The following is a 15,274-nucleotide window of genomic DNA, read 5'->3' as shown; positions in this document are numbered from 1 at the left end:
TCTGGCAAGAACTCCAATAGGAAGAGAGCAGCCATCTCCCCCATAGAATGAGGTTGACTGCCTTGAAAAAGAGAAAACTGTAGCTCGTGGCTGGGCTGTGTGCTGGCAGCTCTACCTGCAGTACCTGCAGAAAAAAATCACACATTCATGAAGCCAGAGCCTCACTTTGGAAAGACTTTGTATATGAAGAGCAAATGTTGGGTGAGTCTAGTGAGTCTGAAGGCTCATCCATCCCAGGAGGAACCACAGGTGGAAGCAGAACACCAACAGGTGTTCATGAAACAGGACAGGTATGAAAGATGAGGAATCAGAATAAGGACACAAATACTAGGCGCCCCTGATCAATGCTGTGCGAGGTCTTGCTCACTTTCCAGAAAGAGAAGGTGCTTGCACTCGGCCCTGCTGCTTCTTCACCCAGGAGGGAAGAGCATGTTGGTGTGAACACAGCTGAACCCTGCAGCAGGCTTTACTAAACTGGTTGAAACTTTTCCTGTGGACAGGTCCAGGCATTCTCACACTGGTTTTTAGTGTTGACACATGCTTTCTGCCTAAGGACCTGCTTTAAGTTACCTTCACTAAAATCTACTATCACCAAGCAGTAGGTGTGACCCTGACCCTGAAGCAAACAGAGCAGATGCGGCTCTTGGCAGTGCCTCCTGCTCTGCAGACCCGGACTCCCCTGCAGCCTGAACTGAATCACTAGAGGTGGAAACTCATTACCAGTTTGTGGCAGACCTCTCTGTGAACCATCCCCTCCCTATTATTCAATTAAGGGACTCTGTTTCACATGCTTCCATTTTAAAAAATATCTCACCTTTTTAGAGTTGAAATATAAAATATTTTGGGAAAATAACTATGAAAAATCAAAATTGGAAGCCAGGGTGCCAAAAGCAGAAGCCTGAGGAATGGATGCCCTGGGTGGAAAGTTGATGCATGTCCTCTAAATGTGTGAAAGTGCTGGAGACACTCTTGGATGAGAAGTCAGGAGGGACAGTGTGGTATAAGAACAGCAGGCAGGTCAGCAAGGTCACATGCAGGCACCAGCACGCAAGAAAGATTTTCACACTTGTCAGTTCTTGAGTTAGTTCTTGGCCCAGGAGCCCCTGGTTTCCAATTGATGACACATGGCAGCTGGGAAGCAGTGGCCTATGCTCATTCACAGCCCCCAACTAAATCATCACCAAGAGCCCCGACCCAGTTGCCAAGTGCTGTCAGGTCATGTCTCCTTTTGTCCCTACCCCTCATGCCAGTCCAGGCTCTGGCCAGCCTTTCTAGCTTCACAAGACCAGGCTCCTGACTGGCTCCCTGACTCCAGCCTGGCACACCTGCCTCTCCCCATGACATCAGCCATGCTGTTTCTCAGCTGCAATGATATTCTTACCCTGGCCATAGTCTATGACACTCCTACCTCATCTGGAGGTTGAAAGTGAAATGCTGTCATGGGGCTCCTCACCCACTGAACTGCACACTTTCAGCCTCAGTCCTGACCTTTCTCTGATGTGCTGAGTTCTTCCTCCCCAGGTGACCCTCTCCTTGCACCCCTAGATTCAGCTCAGTCCTTCTTACTAACACAGTCCTCCTGGGTGCTCAGTGAGCTCACAGGCCACTTGGCTTCTCATATCCACCATGCCATGGCTTTCTTGTCCTTTCCAACCCCATCACCAAGTCCCTGAGGACAGATGCTGTATGTTGCTGATGAGTTGATTTCTGGGGCCTTCCATAGAGTGGTCCAAGGACTGTCACTAAAGAGATAGAGTGCAGGACAGTGGTCCCTGCAAGTGGCTCAGAGGTGGCAGAGGTAGGAAGCCACAGAGAAAGCCAGTGCAGGCTGTCCTGTTGGATGGGAATGAGAAGGTTGGAGAGACTAGAAAACGGGAGCAACCCAAAATGAACACCAATGAGAAGACAAGTCTCGTGTATTTTACTTCCCCAAACATTCCCAAATTGCAGGCAGCATGGTCTTTCTACAGGAAGTATCTGAATCAAATAGACCTCTCGCCTGGTAAGTCAGGCTCCTGGTTGTAATTCCTGAGAGGTATGTGCAGAGCTTTTCTTCTCCCCAGGGATTGTGCCCATGAGTGACTCCCCAAGTACACACAGACACACATTAACACAATACCCTGTCCTACACATTCATGCACGCACACACACACACACACACACACACACACACACACACACAAATACCACCCACACCCACAAGGACATGTTCGCATAGACATGCGAACACACACTAGCATACAATGCTTTCACAAGTACTAAATAAGTATTGGATACGGAAGCTTTTTACTGTAGCAGTCTAAAGTGACACATCTCCAACATTTCAGATTAGAGATCAGTTGCCAGTTGCTCCCTGGCTAAAGGTCACTCACCTCTGCTCTGAACTCAGTTTAGAAGCTCTCCTAGTGATTCCACCTGATACAGCAGCGAACTCATGTCTTATTATTATTGTCCCCTTGCCAAATGATCTGCCCAGACCTGATGACGTGATGCCCTACACAATAGTCATCAGCCCTAAAATTGCCACTGATCTATGAAAATACATGCTCTGGAGGAGCTGGATGTTGGAGCAGCTCACAGTAAGATTGTGCCACTGTATGGCACTATGGAGACCTGGCATGTGTAAGGCAGTGGGCTGCAGAAAACCACAGGCAGGACCACAGAAGCACAATGCCCTCCCTTGTGTATGGAACCCAGGTTCTCCCTAAGCCCTGTGCTCAGTTATGTGCAAGGAACATGAACATCGATTAATGGCTTGGCAAGAATTTGGGAAGGCTATTGGCCTTGCATGGCAGTAGATTAATGATGAGATGGCTGACAGCTAACCTGTATGGAACATTCAGAAACACCAACAGGTGTCATCCAGGAACAGTGGATGTCTGCTTTTTGCCCTCAGCAGGTAAACATGAGATATGAGGGAGATGAGCTCCAAGGGCATCATGTGGGAATAATTTAGGACATAGAGAACTTCCTGAGGCCAGTCAGGGTCACTGTAGGAAGGGGTTGAAGTCCTTTCCACAAGGTCTTTAGAAGCAAGTTCTGAACAGTTTTGTGGAGGTTAGGGTACTCCTTCAATCCAGGGCAGGATCTGCCCAGGCATTCTCTCTACCCAAGGAAGGCTACTTGAGCTTTCAGTGGCTTCTCCCTACTCTGCTCTCAACTCTCTGCCACCTCATCTCTTTCTTTTATTGTTCACTTTTTGAAAATCGAAATGCTGAAATGCTTCTTTTGGTCAATAGTTTATTAGCTTTGACACACACATATATAGTCCTGTGACTACCACCACGATCCAAGAAAGAAGAATGATTTTTCTTCTGATTTTTTGCATTTCCCCCCACTAATACTAATTTTTCTATCTCCATAAGCACATGGTGAAATTTAAAATCTGTTAGAGAATCACACCAAACTGGCCTCCCCAGCCTACTTCTCCTGCAGGAATAAAAGGAGAGAGGGAAGGGAGAGGGGAGAACAGGGGATGTTTTCGATTTTCTATGCTCTTAATTTCTTTGTTAGACTTGGGACAAGAAGGTGATGGTGGCTAAGAACTGTGGTTTGAGTCCACTTCTCTGGTGCTCTGTGATAGGAAACAGAAATCCTAGTGGAATGGATAGGAAGGAATGTGCACAGAAAATGGAGAAGAAAATTGGGAAAGCCGTCTTCCAAACAGAATGAATTAGACTAGAATTTCCTCCGATTGTAGGGCAGAGAGACACAGAAGGGTAGAGCAGCACTGTATCTAGAGACACAAAAGTGTCTTCTTTTCTGTGCCCTTTTGAGCTGTATTATCTTCACTCTTGAATGAGAGACACCCCTTAATTTAAGAGAACAGAGGCTACAACCTGACATCTAGATATCACCTGGCCTTAGAAATAGACTTATAGTTAAGGATTTTGAAAGGTGGAGCTTTTTGAGTCCTAGAATCAGGAACTCAGACTGAATTTCAAGGAGCCAAGAGGGTAGAGACCACACTTCTGGTCAAAGAGAGATGGAAGTGAGGGTTCAGACTGGGTAAGGCTTGCTGCTCTGGCCCTCCTACACAGAATCCAGAGCTCTAATGGAGAGAAAGCTACTGGGAAAAAATCTACAGAAACAGGACTATTGCAGATGATACCATGCCTTGGGCACAGAGGTAGCTCTGGAGATGTAACAGATGTCTTGAGTATATCCTTGGCAAAGTGGCCCTGTCAGGCAGGGGCAGTGAGCTGGTAGGCAGCACTGGCTGAGGCCTTCTGGAGATGCAGATTCCCTGACCCCGCAGAAGGCAGATAGCCCACTCACTAGAGGGCCCTTGGCCCCAAGAGGGTCTTGAGAAGGCTCAGATTGCAGTAGTCTGGAGACATCTGACCATGCAGAGTTGTCCCTGTCAGCAGACACCAAGCAAGGCTGGGGAGACCCTGGGAGTCTGTGCAGAGAGGGGCCACAAACAAAGGCTGCCACAGAGGGCCCTGGATGCAGAGCCCTCAGATCTGTGGGAAGGTGCACATCCTAAAGAACATGGCCTTCCTGCAGCATAGGGTCAGAGGTAGCATGCAAAGCAATACATTGCAGCTTGACTTGCTTCTGGGCTATGGGGTTGCTCACTTGACCTTTAAAACAGTGATCTTCATGCACCCCAGATATAGCTAGATTAACATGGAACACAGTGCTGTTCAGACAAGGACATTTTCTTAGAACCACATGGTTGGGCGATTTCTTCATTGCACAAACATTACAGAGCAGGTTTACGGAGGCTAACCAGATCTCGCCATTACTTGGCCATGGGACTTGATGAGGCCACCTTTACACATGTGGTTCCTTATGGGCCAACATGTGTGTACATGACTGTGTGTGTGTGTGTGTGTGTGTGTGTGTGTGTGTGTGTGTGTACATATGTGAGCAAGAAGTTTCTGAGAGGTGTTTCTGGCTTGACTTTTATACACTGGCAGAGACTCCTTGATGTAATCACTGATGATAAAATTTTACTATCTAACTCCTTCTCTTCTTCCTTCCCTCTCTCCTTCCTTCATTCTTACTATCTTTCCTTCCATTCTTCCCTCTACTTTTTCTTTCTTCTGTCCTCCTTCTTTGTTTCTTCTTCCCTTCCTTCTTTCTTTTCAGAAAGATTATTTATGAGTTTTATAAGAAGGGTAACTGATCTCTCCTCTTCTCTATCTGATTACTTTTCCTTGATCTTCTCATTCCTACATTAAATGTTCTCATCTTTCCTTTACTGTACATATTGTGACCCATTTTTTCAAGTTCAGAAGAAAAACTTGAATACATGCATGCTCACATTTATCTGAAACCTACAAACAAGCACAGACACATGTCATATGTATTACTTTATGGATTTAATTTTTGTAGCCAGAACAGATAGTTTGGATGACATTTCTGGAAAAATGCACTTTCTCAAAGTGTTATTGTAGTCACCATTTAAACCACCAAGACTCTAAGCCCTGCCAAGTCCATGCACTTCAGAAGGGTCAGGAGCACTGCATAGGGCACACTTCCTTTCCCCTTAGGATAGGCCCCTGCTCAGGATTCTGTGTCCTCACACTGAGGAGCCCAAGGGCCACACTGCAGAGTCCTGTTATCTTATTCCTGGTGACATTGACTTAAGAAGATAGGTCAGCTGTCTTTTTCAGTGGTTTACATTTTGCAGTTGTCAGATAATTTCCTTGTGCTTGAGTTCAGGCTAAACATTCAGCAAAAATATGAATTACTAATAATAAATGCTAATAATATCTGTACCTATTTCAAGGTAGAATGTTCATGTTGACATATGGTCTCCTTTCACTTGATCATGTCATTGGTTATATGCAGGTTGAGATTGGAGACAACCAGAATTAAGATTGGTCAATAGAATATGTAGATCTAGGCTTTGGAATTCTTATTTGTCACAATTTGTGGCTAAGGGAGTGGAATAACAGTAAACCTGGACATTTGGAGGGGGAAAAAAAGCTATATACATCTGTGAAATCCATCGTTCATAAATGATCTCTCCAGTGTTCACTTTGGCCTTTAACTTGGTTTGCTGTCTTTTCTTTTTCATCAAGTGGAAAACTACATTTGGCAATGCAGTTTTATTCAAATCAGTAATATCTTAGTTCCAGTAGTACTTGGCCTCTGAGAGAGCAAAAGAGAAATCAAATGAGAGACTTGGTCAGGTCAGCTGACAGTTACCCAGGAGGTATGACTCAGTGATAACAATGGTCAGAGGCCCTCTAAACTCCTCTGGAAAGATGCACTAAAGGGCTGGGCCACAGACTGGCTGATGGGACTGTGACATCTACAAGGTACAGAAAGCCCTCCTGAACTTGCACTTTAGCATGTGCTGCAGGACATTGGGCACTTGCACTGCTCCACCCATCAGCAGTGATACCAAACATCTTCTTCCTGTTCCTCTTTCTCTTGACCAAACTGAGGGCTTTTCCCACCTCCTAGGGAAAGAGGCTGTTAGCACCAGTGTTGCATGTCCAAAAGTAGGCTGATATAGGAGGAAGAGGAGAAGTGCTCACTCTTAGAACTCTGTGCTCCAGGTTATAATGGCAATGATGGGGGTAGGGGATAGGAAAAATTCTACAAGGATGAGCCAGTGGGGACCACAGACAACATCCAAGGCTACTACCACGTTTCACTAATGAGAAAAAAGTGATGCCACAGGGATGACAGGGATTGAGCTTTAAGTAAAGCCATACAACCTGTCTTAAGAAGCCTGGATCCAAAACTGAGGCCTCAGGACCTTTCCATAAATATTGGGGAAGGGACCGAAAGGCTGCAATCTGGATGCCTCCTCAGGCACTATGGACTGTTGGGGTCACCTTGGCTAGAGAGAAAGAAGAATCCATGGGAAACATTAGCAGTTCTTCCAAAGAAGATCAGGAGTTAATAGAAAAAGGAGTCATTGGAAGTGCCATGAGCCATGGGAGAGCAGTGAGTTTAACCACCGCCCAAAACCTTTTCTCTAATTCCCTGTAGGTGACTCTGCACCTTGTAAGAAGGTGAATTATTTCCAAGACATTCTGTTTATTTTTGGGGGGCGGGGGTAGGTAACAAAGGATTGAACACAGAGGCACTTGACCTCTGAGTCACATCCCCAGCCCTATTTTGTATTTTATTTAGAGATAGGTACTCACTGAGTTGCTTAGTGCCTAAGTTTTGTTGAGGCTGGCTTTGAACTCCAGATCCTCCTGCCTCAGCCTCCTGAGTCTCTGGGATTAAAGGCAGGGCTGAGGACATTCTCTATGGACAGTTCAACACCTCTCTCAAGTGAAAGGATGACATTGTGTATTACTGTACTCTCCTCCCTTCATTTTCTTCCTTCTCAAAGTGTTCCTTTGGGAAAGATTTCTTGATAGTATTTCATACTGATGTCAAGAATCACATAATAAAGTCTAAATAACCATGTTTTCTGTTTTTCCATTGAGATATACCATTCTGTAGCATTCAAGGGAGTGAGACTGAAGAGATTTATTGGGGGATGTAAAACTAAAGTAAAACTCTCAGTTGTGGTGCTGATCTCATTGAAATGCTGTAAGTCATGTGGTAGCATGTAAACTGCAGGTTTTACTTTAAAAATCAAAAAGAAAATATTCAGTTTGATGATTTGTAATGACAGGACGTATTGTTTTTTGTGCACTGAGTTTCAATGCAGCTATTACTTCTTATTTTATCTTCTATTCTAAATGAGTTGCACACATGTGCTTCAATAGAGAGGCTACAGGCATAAGGCATGAATTTGCATGTTTTATTTTGAAAATTTTTTTCTGTGATATAAAACGAATTGTCCTGAGAGGCAAATCAACATTTTCTCAGTGGCTGATGGATACTCAGCCTTTTCTATGCGGTAATCCACATGTTTGAAGCATTTCCATGTTGGTAATCTGAGGTCATAGTGGACCCCATACTCCTTCTTATTGCTAAAAATTATCTGAGAGCTTTTGAAAATGCTGATACCCAAATTATATCCCAGACCATTTGTGTGAAAATCTCAGGTGTGCTCTCACATTCATCTTAAGGAACATCTCCCCAGGTACCTGTTGCCTGACAACATCATTTACATATAGTGAATGAACCCCTAGCTCTTTCCTAGTTGGCACTATAGGTGGAACTCTTTTATTTGAAAATTACACATAAATCCCTTTCTTGTCATTTGGACTGGTCTGAGGCAAAAAGTGTCCTATGTTCTTATCAATAACATTGGGTTTTGATAGAGCTGGTCTCCAGACCTACTTTTGTCAAGTTAGTCAAGAAAAATGCTCTCTGATATTCTCAGTTCAAGATTCAATAAAGTTGCATTTTTTAACTCTTAATGGGACATGTAGAAGTGGAAACAGGAATAAAAAGGGAGAACACAGAGCCTAAGGAGCTCAGGATCTGCGCTGTTTGAAGCACTGCTCTGGGGTCTGTTATTAGACTGATATTCATCTACAGTGCCATCTAATGTCCTCTAGTTAATGTCAGCTTAAATAAGTCCATGATCACTAGACACCGAGTCCTGGAAACCCCACATTCATTGGCATAGGGCTGAGCAAGTGGTGCTGAAGACAAATGTGCCTCAGGCCAGCATGCTTCTCCCATCTAGAGCCCAGTTTGCAGATTTAGTGTTTATAATCAGGGCTCTTTCTCATCAATTCTAACACTTTTCATTTGCATATCCAAGAGAATAGTCCAGCATTGACTCAGTCTTTTTTTCTTTTTTTTCTCAAGGCAGGCCCAAGAGAAGGAGCCTTGTGCCAGTGACTTATGAAGGCCATGCTCCCAGACAAAAGAGACAGTGAAGTGGAGGAAGTTGGGAAAGAAGGAAAAAAAAAAGCCTAGGAAATGTGTGATTTGTGGGAGGGTAGCACATGTTTAAAGGATGCTCTTCATAGGTATAGGACCCCTATCTGACCCCTCTGGCTATTACAGAATAGATCAGGACATGAAGCAGAGACACAAGTGCAAAAGAGAGATGCAGATTAAATGGCATGGCAGGGCAGCAACTCAAGGAAGACAGAGGTAAGACCAGACAGAAGCTCCATCCGCTGTTAGAGAAAATGAAGAGAAGTCACAGCATGAGAGGGGATTATAATCTTAAAGAGAGAGTTAAAAAGAATAAGTGCATCCCAGAGCCACATAGGTGATCACCACTATACCCAAAGCTTGAAAGCCAGGCCAAATTCACTACCCAGAGAAATTCTGTTACCCCCTTAAAGGAGCCCTGCCTGTGATGAATCAGTGTTTGACCTTCAGCTCTTGGATCCCTCACAAAATTATTAGTGGTTGATCTCATGAGTGAGTGCTGCTCTTATCTGCCTTGCTCACATTCTGGTGGTTGTGGAACTCCTTGCTTCCTGGTATTCACTGTCAGACTAATAATTTATTTCTGTAAAACTTTTTGAATTACCTAATGATCTTTCATGGAGAGAAGTCTATTCTGGTGAATAGAGGGCCCCTTGTTATAGCTTTGTCCTGATGAGATAGATAGTTGTTGGGTTAGACAGCACTAGAAACTCCAGATTTGCTTGGATGTGTCCAGTAGATGGCTCATCTGGTGATCTTCATTGAAATGACTTCTCAGTTGAGCTTATGGTAGGGTGCTTGGTGATTCTGTTCCAAGCATGCATCTCTTTAGTTGACTGGCAACAATCTGCCTTTCCACTTCCAATTCTCTGGAGAGTGGTTGAAACTAAAACTTTTTCTTCTTTTCCTTCAAGCAAGGTGAAATAGTGATGGCTGTAGTGTTTGGTTCTATACCTCTGCCATTCGAAGTAGCTTCTTGGCAGATCTGTGGTTGCCCCTCCTCCACAAATGAGGCCTGCTGGGGGGCTATTTCTCTTTCCAGGTCAAACAGCAGGGATTAGGGATTAGGAACTATCTTGCTTCAAGGTCATTGCTGCAGCATCCATTTTTTTTTAAGTGCCACATGCTGCCTAATGGCTGCCACTCTGGCCTCCCATACTGTACCCCACTCCCTTCCCAGAGGCTCTCCCACCATCTGCGCTGGCAGTGGTAGACAACTCGACCCTCTCCCAGATGCTCAAGGTGCTTCTTCCAGGGCCAGCAAAGATGTAGATGCAGCCCCAGAGCTCCCCTCTGCTGCCCATAAGCTGCAGCTGCTGCCTGCCCAGCCCACCTCTTTTTTTGTGCCTTACACATACATTAGAGTTAGTAGTCCCAGGGGCATGCTCTCTGTGGTCACCAGTTCTTGCTCAAAGCCTATCTGCTGGCACTTTCTCCATCTGAATTCTGGGGTGAACAAGACTATTCTGCAGACCTGTGTGCTTGGGCGGTTTCTCACACATTAGGCAGGTCTCCACTTCCTGCCAGGAACACAGACTGCAGTCCTCAGCACATCATCATGTAGGATAGAGGGTCCTTCACCCTATTCCTGGTATTTCCAGGACAAAGAGAGAAGTCCCATGATATTGTTTGTTTTAATCAGAGGGTTTTTGTTTGTTTGTTTGGTTGGTTGGTTGGTTGGTTTTTGCTGTTTTTATTGTTGTGTGTTTTTTTTTTTTTAGAGGAAACTGGCAGCTGTTTAGTTAATTGCATTAAATGGGATTCAAGCCAAGGCCACAACTAACCCATTCGTGACACCTGTATGTAGTCGTCAACCTGCTGTGCTCTACACTGGCAACTTAAGAGAATCTACCCTTCCCAGCTCAGGGAGACTGGTGAAGGCACTGTCCTGGACACCAGGCTGAGGTGCTTTGTTAGGGCAGTTCTGGTGAGAAAAGAAGGGAAGGAGCCTTTTCTCTCAGAGGCCAAGCAAAGTTCTGGACTTCCAGAGTTCTGGGAAGGGAGTGACCCTTACCTGGCCATTAGCAGCTGAGGAAGGTTGGCCATAGAAGTGTCTAGAGTCTATGAACAAACTTTCAGATCCACTGGAAGAATAGCTCTGATGGTAAAGAGTTCTTAGGGAGAGCTGGAAGACCTGATCCGGGGTCTTCAAAAATGAAAGTCTGCATCGTGGTTCAGAAATCCAGAGTTAACCTAACGGCCCCCAGTGTGCCTGCCCTAAAAGCCCACATTTTGAGCTTCTGCTAGCATTTCCATCTAGACTAGTTCTTCAGAGCTTTGTGTACCCTGGCCCTCTCCAGGCTCTGCCCTGCAAAAAGTTGTCGTGGAAGGAAAGAGATGGGGAAGGGGTACCTCCAAGAAATTAAGCAACATCCTGACTTGGCTCCCAATCACTAATGACCTTATTCCATGCCATGACAAGAATCATCACAAGGACAAATGCCTGAGGATTAGATTTGAACCCTCCTTGCATGCTCACGGCCACGGGTTCCATCCCCGATACCACAAATTGGAGTGGGAAGAGAGAGAGAGAGAGAGAGAGAGAGAGAGAGAGAGAGAGAGAGAGAGAGAGAGAGAGAGAGAGAGAGAGAGAATGAAGGAAGAAGGGAGGGAGGGAAAGAGAGGGGAGGGTGGGGGAGAGAGAGATTCAAGCCATGAATAGAAATACACCAGAATTAGGATCCTAGGTGGCAAAAAGTGACAGTCATTCTGTTTTATGAATGCCTGTTCCCCTGTACTTCCTTCTGTCCCTGCTCCCCTTTGCTCATCCCCTAGTTCTTCTTCCCTAAACTGCTTTCTTGGGTCCTCAGCCCCACTTCAGACCTTCCAAAGTGAGTCTTGAAAACCCCTTCATTTTACAGTGCTGTAAGCACTGAAAGTTTCATTATGAGAGGGATTTTGTGGTGATTGTTTTCAGCAATATGAAAAGGTCTTTCAGAACTATTGACTAAATTGTTGTTTTTAATTTTTTAGTTGTAGATGGACATAATATCTCTATCTATCTATCTATCTATCTATCTATCTATCTATCTATCTATCTATCTACCTACCTATTTACAAGGAGTGCTCAGGATCAAACCCAGGGCCTCACACCTGCAAAGCAAGCACTCTCACTGAGCTAGAGCCCCAGCTCCAACTGAATTGTTTTTTTTAATCAAGCAGAAGATGATGAAATATTTACATCTGTTCATATACTGGGGTATCTTTTCCTTGGAGCAGAGTCAGTGTAAGAGAGAGGGCCCTGAGATCCAGTTCACCCCTGGCAACTGTACAACTCATGTTACTCTCACCCCTGGTGGAGTCTGGCGGGGTCTTGGAGTCCCTAGCCAGATTCTAATGGTTGATGAGGAGACTGAGGCATTTTCCCAGAGATAGTTATCAGGATTTGGGATCACAGCTATCTGTAGTTGGTATTCACAAAGATAAGAAATTAGGGAATCCTCCAGTAGCTGGCTGGAGAGGATCCAGTGAAAACAAAATTAAATGCACCTAATTAAATGCTCCTAACCCATGATCAGGAGATGAAAAGCAGCACCACACTAATGTATGAAGGGATTAAGAAAACATGAAATAGAGTTGCTCAATGAATCATTTACTGTCCAGAAAAATCATAAGACAACTGTTCGATTATGAGGAGTGTGTGGGGTGCTGGACAGAGTGTGAGATAAATCTCCGCCAGTAGGATTTAGTAGGAACAGCCTTTTCAATGCTGGCTACCTGCCACCCTGGATATCTGAAGAAAACCTTTGTATGGGACAGGTGGTGGTTGTGGATGGACTTACCTGGTCACTGGACAGGGATGTCACCTCCTGTGCCAGCTACAGGGAGAGCTGCAAGTAGCCAGGCAGGCTCCCTGAGGAAAGGTCACCTCAGTCATGCTCCCCCCTGATTGGATTAGCCCGTGATCCTCTGTGGACTGGGCCTCGTTGACAACAGATCACCTGCACTAAGACTCCTGAGGAGCCAGTGGGAAAACACATGGGACACATTTGCAGCAGTGGAAATGGCAGCAGGGAGCAGCAGGGACCCAGGACCTGGAGCAGCCCTTACCCTTCACAGCTTCCTTCCCTATTCTAAGCTTTTCTATTCCCTATCCCAGACGGTGGAGGGGACATGGACGGAGAAACTCAAGTCCCATCCACTCTGCTGAAGTAATAAGATTGCTTTGGGGAACCAGTTCTAAACACTGAGAAAAAGACAGCTTTGGTTTTCATTAAATAGAAAGTTTTCCCTGAGACTCGCTCTTGGGATGGCTAGATTCAGAGTCCAGAGTTTGCACAATTAATCACAGCAATATAAGAACAAAGTGGTGTGGCCTCACTGTAGATGTCAAGTCCTCTCTGCCTCCACTCTGCCCCAGAATTTCATCCAGGCCCTTCTCCTTGCCAGACATGACCCGAGTATCATCAATCTACAACCAGAGGTGTCACCACCACTCTCATTTGTGTTCTCTCTGGATTTTTCTCTAGGTTCATATCTCTGAGAAGAAAACTAAGGCATCCATTCTGGAGTTAGCAAGAATAAAGTGTGTTTTAGGCCTTCATAAAATCCCTCTATTGCATTGGAATTACTAGCATTTTCTGTCCAATGCAAAATTTTGCCCTCCCAAGGGTTCCTTTCTTTTTCTTTGCAGCTGGCCTCTGCCCATTGTTCATGGAGCACTGATGACTCTTTTTTTTTAAATCAGAAACATATTGAAAACTTTTCTAGAAATATAGAGAAAAAATATAACTGCCTCAGAGAGGTTTCTCCTCACTCCAGATGGATGGACTGACAAAGAGAATTTCTAGGGTTTATGGAGCTGCTCTCCCCTATATCTTCCTCCTCAAAGAACAAGACATGTAGCTCCTCCAGTCTCTTCTACAGTAGGGATCTCACAATGGGGTGGTAGCAGGTTGGGAGTAAGGGTCCTGCTAGGTGTTGCCTGGACACCACAGGATAGCCACCAGGATCTGGGATGGCTGCTGTCCTGAATTTCTATAGCCTTCTGGAGCTTCCTTGAGCTGATGAATACGAGAGTCCTATTGTGCTCCCAGTTTCCTCAAAGATGGTCTCAAAGGTCCTCCTGGTTTGGGATAATTCTTGTTGTTATACATTTCTTCCAAGCTGAACTCCTTCTCATTTAACCTGATGGATTGAGGCAGCCCCATTGGTATGGGGTTGAGTTGAAGACAGACTGGTGTCTTGCATATTCTGAATTGAGATACGTTTCCCATAGTCTTGGTCTCAGGATCTGAAAGCACCTGGTTTTTGAGGGTCTTGGTTCCTTCCCCTTGGTTGAGCCCAATCAGGGTTCTACTCATTCAGAGAAGTAATAAGTATATTCAGTGGATGAGCAAGATGTAGCATGAGAAGCGGAGGATACCACTCCTCCAAGAGGGAAGATTTCTTTCCAGAGATAGGGCCCAGGGGGTGGTGAGGCTTGGGCCATCTCCCCACAACCCACAGTATGCCACTGGGGCCTGGGCCAGGTTGTTTGGGGTGGAACTGTGGGCCAAATGCAGGTACCTGGGCCAGGGGGCCCCCGATCAGGTCAGAAGAGGCCTTGGCCTAGAGAAAGCTCAGGAAGAGGGATATTATGGTCCTAAGCTGGCCACTGGTGAATGGGAGGCTGGGGACTAACAGATGCAGTGCCCTCATCCCAGGACTGCTCAGTCTGTGAGATAGCAATCTTCAACTCCAGCTTCATGGGAGATGATGGGGGCAGGGCCCACAGGGTCTTGTTGGTCTTGTGGAATATGTCAGCAAAACTCTCCAGCTTGAAGCAGACAGAACAGAAGAGGGGGGCCAAGCCCCAGGGACTGACACTGAGGTATAAAAGACTGGATGGTGATGGGATGGATAGGGGCTCCAGAGCAGAATCTGAGGCTGGTGGTGGGCTCTCTGGAAAGTTTGCAGGAAAGGTGGATGGCTGGAATGGAGGTTTTAGGTCCTTAGATGTAGGCATTGGCTGGTGAACCATCATGGTAGGCTCAACTCTTTGTGATGGGACAGCAAATGTGCAGTTTTCATCTGTAAAGTCCTCAGTTGGGAGTCTGGGGCCAGCAATCTCTTCCAGCATCACCACCAGGGTAGGTTGTGGGGGCCGGCTCACCTTTGGGAAAGGGCTGTTCTGTTGGACAGAGGTTGTCCTTCATTGCCACCTCAGGGTGGAAGAAGGCCAATGGATGGGAATCAAGTGTTCTCTGCACAAATGCAGTGGGTAAGGAGGCCTGGCCTGTGAAAGCCACTTGACCTGTTGGGGTGGTGGGGCATGTGATTGGCTGCAATCAGAATCTTGAAGGTTTCTATGTTGCTGTGGAATGGAGAACTCAGGGGACCAGGGGGACCATGTGGGCCACCATAACATCTTGCAACACCATGGCCAAGATCTGCTAAGAGGCCTTTTCCAGGGGCAAAGGGCCCCCATGGGCTGCTACCTCTGCCCTTTTCAGCTTCTGGTCTCCCATAATGACCAAGCTAGGGGCTAATGGCACAGACTTGGCCAGCTAGATAAGCACCACCTCCTGAG

At 45.7% G+C, this 15,274-nt stretch overlaps 1 protein-coding gene and 1 pseudogene across 6 annotated transcripts in view; one reads left to right on the top strand and one right to left on the bottom strand.

Moving 5' to 3' along the window:
• The window catches only part of LOC144368219 (uncharacterized), a 121,785-nt gene that overhangs the window by 100,182 nt on the left and 6,329 nt on the right, over positions 1-15,274 (top strand). The window lies entirely within an intron of this gene.
• Positions 13,435-15,013, bottom strand: LOC101975960 (proline-rich protein 14 pseudogene; annotated as a pseudogene).

This window comes from Ictidomys tridecemlineatus, chromosome 11, assembly GCF_052094955.1.
Source record: "Ictidomys tridecemlineatus isolate mIctTri1 chromosome 11, mIctTri1.hap1, whole genome shotgun sequence".
In the NCBI taxonomy this organism is placed as follows: Eukaryota; Metazoa; Chordata; class Mammalia; order Rodentia; family Sciuridae; genus Ictidomys; species Ictidomys tridecemlineatus.
The sequence above is the reverse complement of the archived record's forward strand: the minus strand, read 5'-3'. Positions and strand labels throughout refer to the sequence as shown.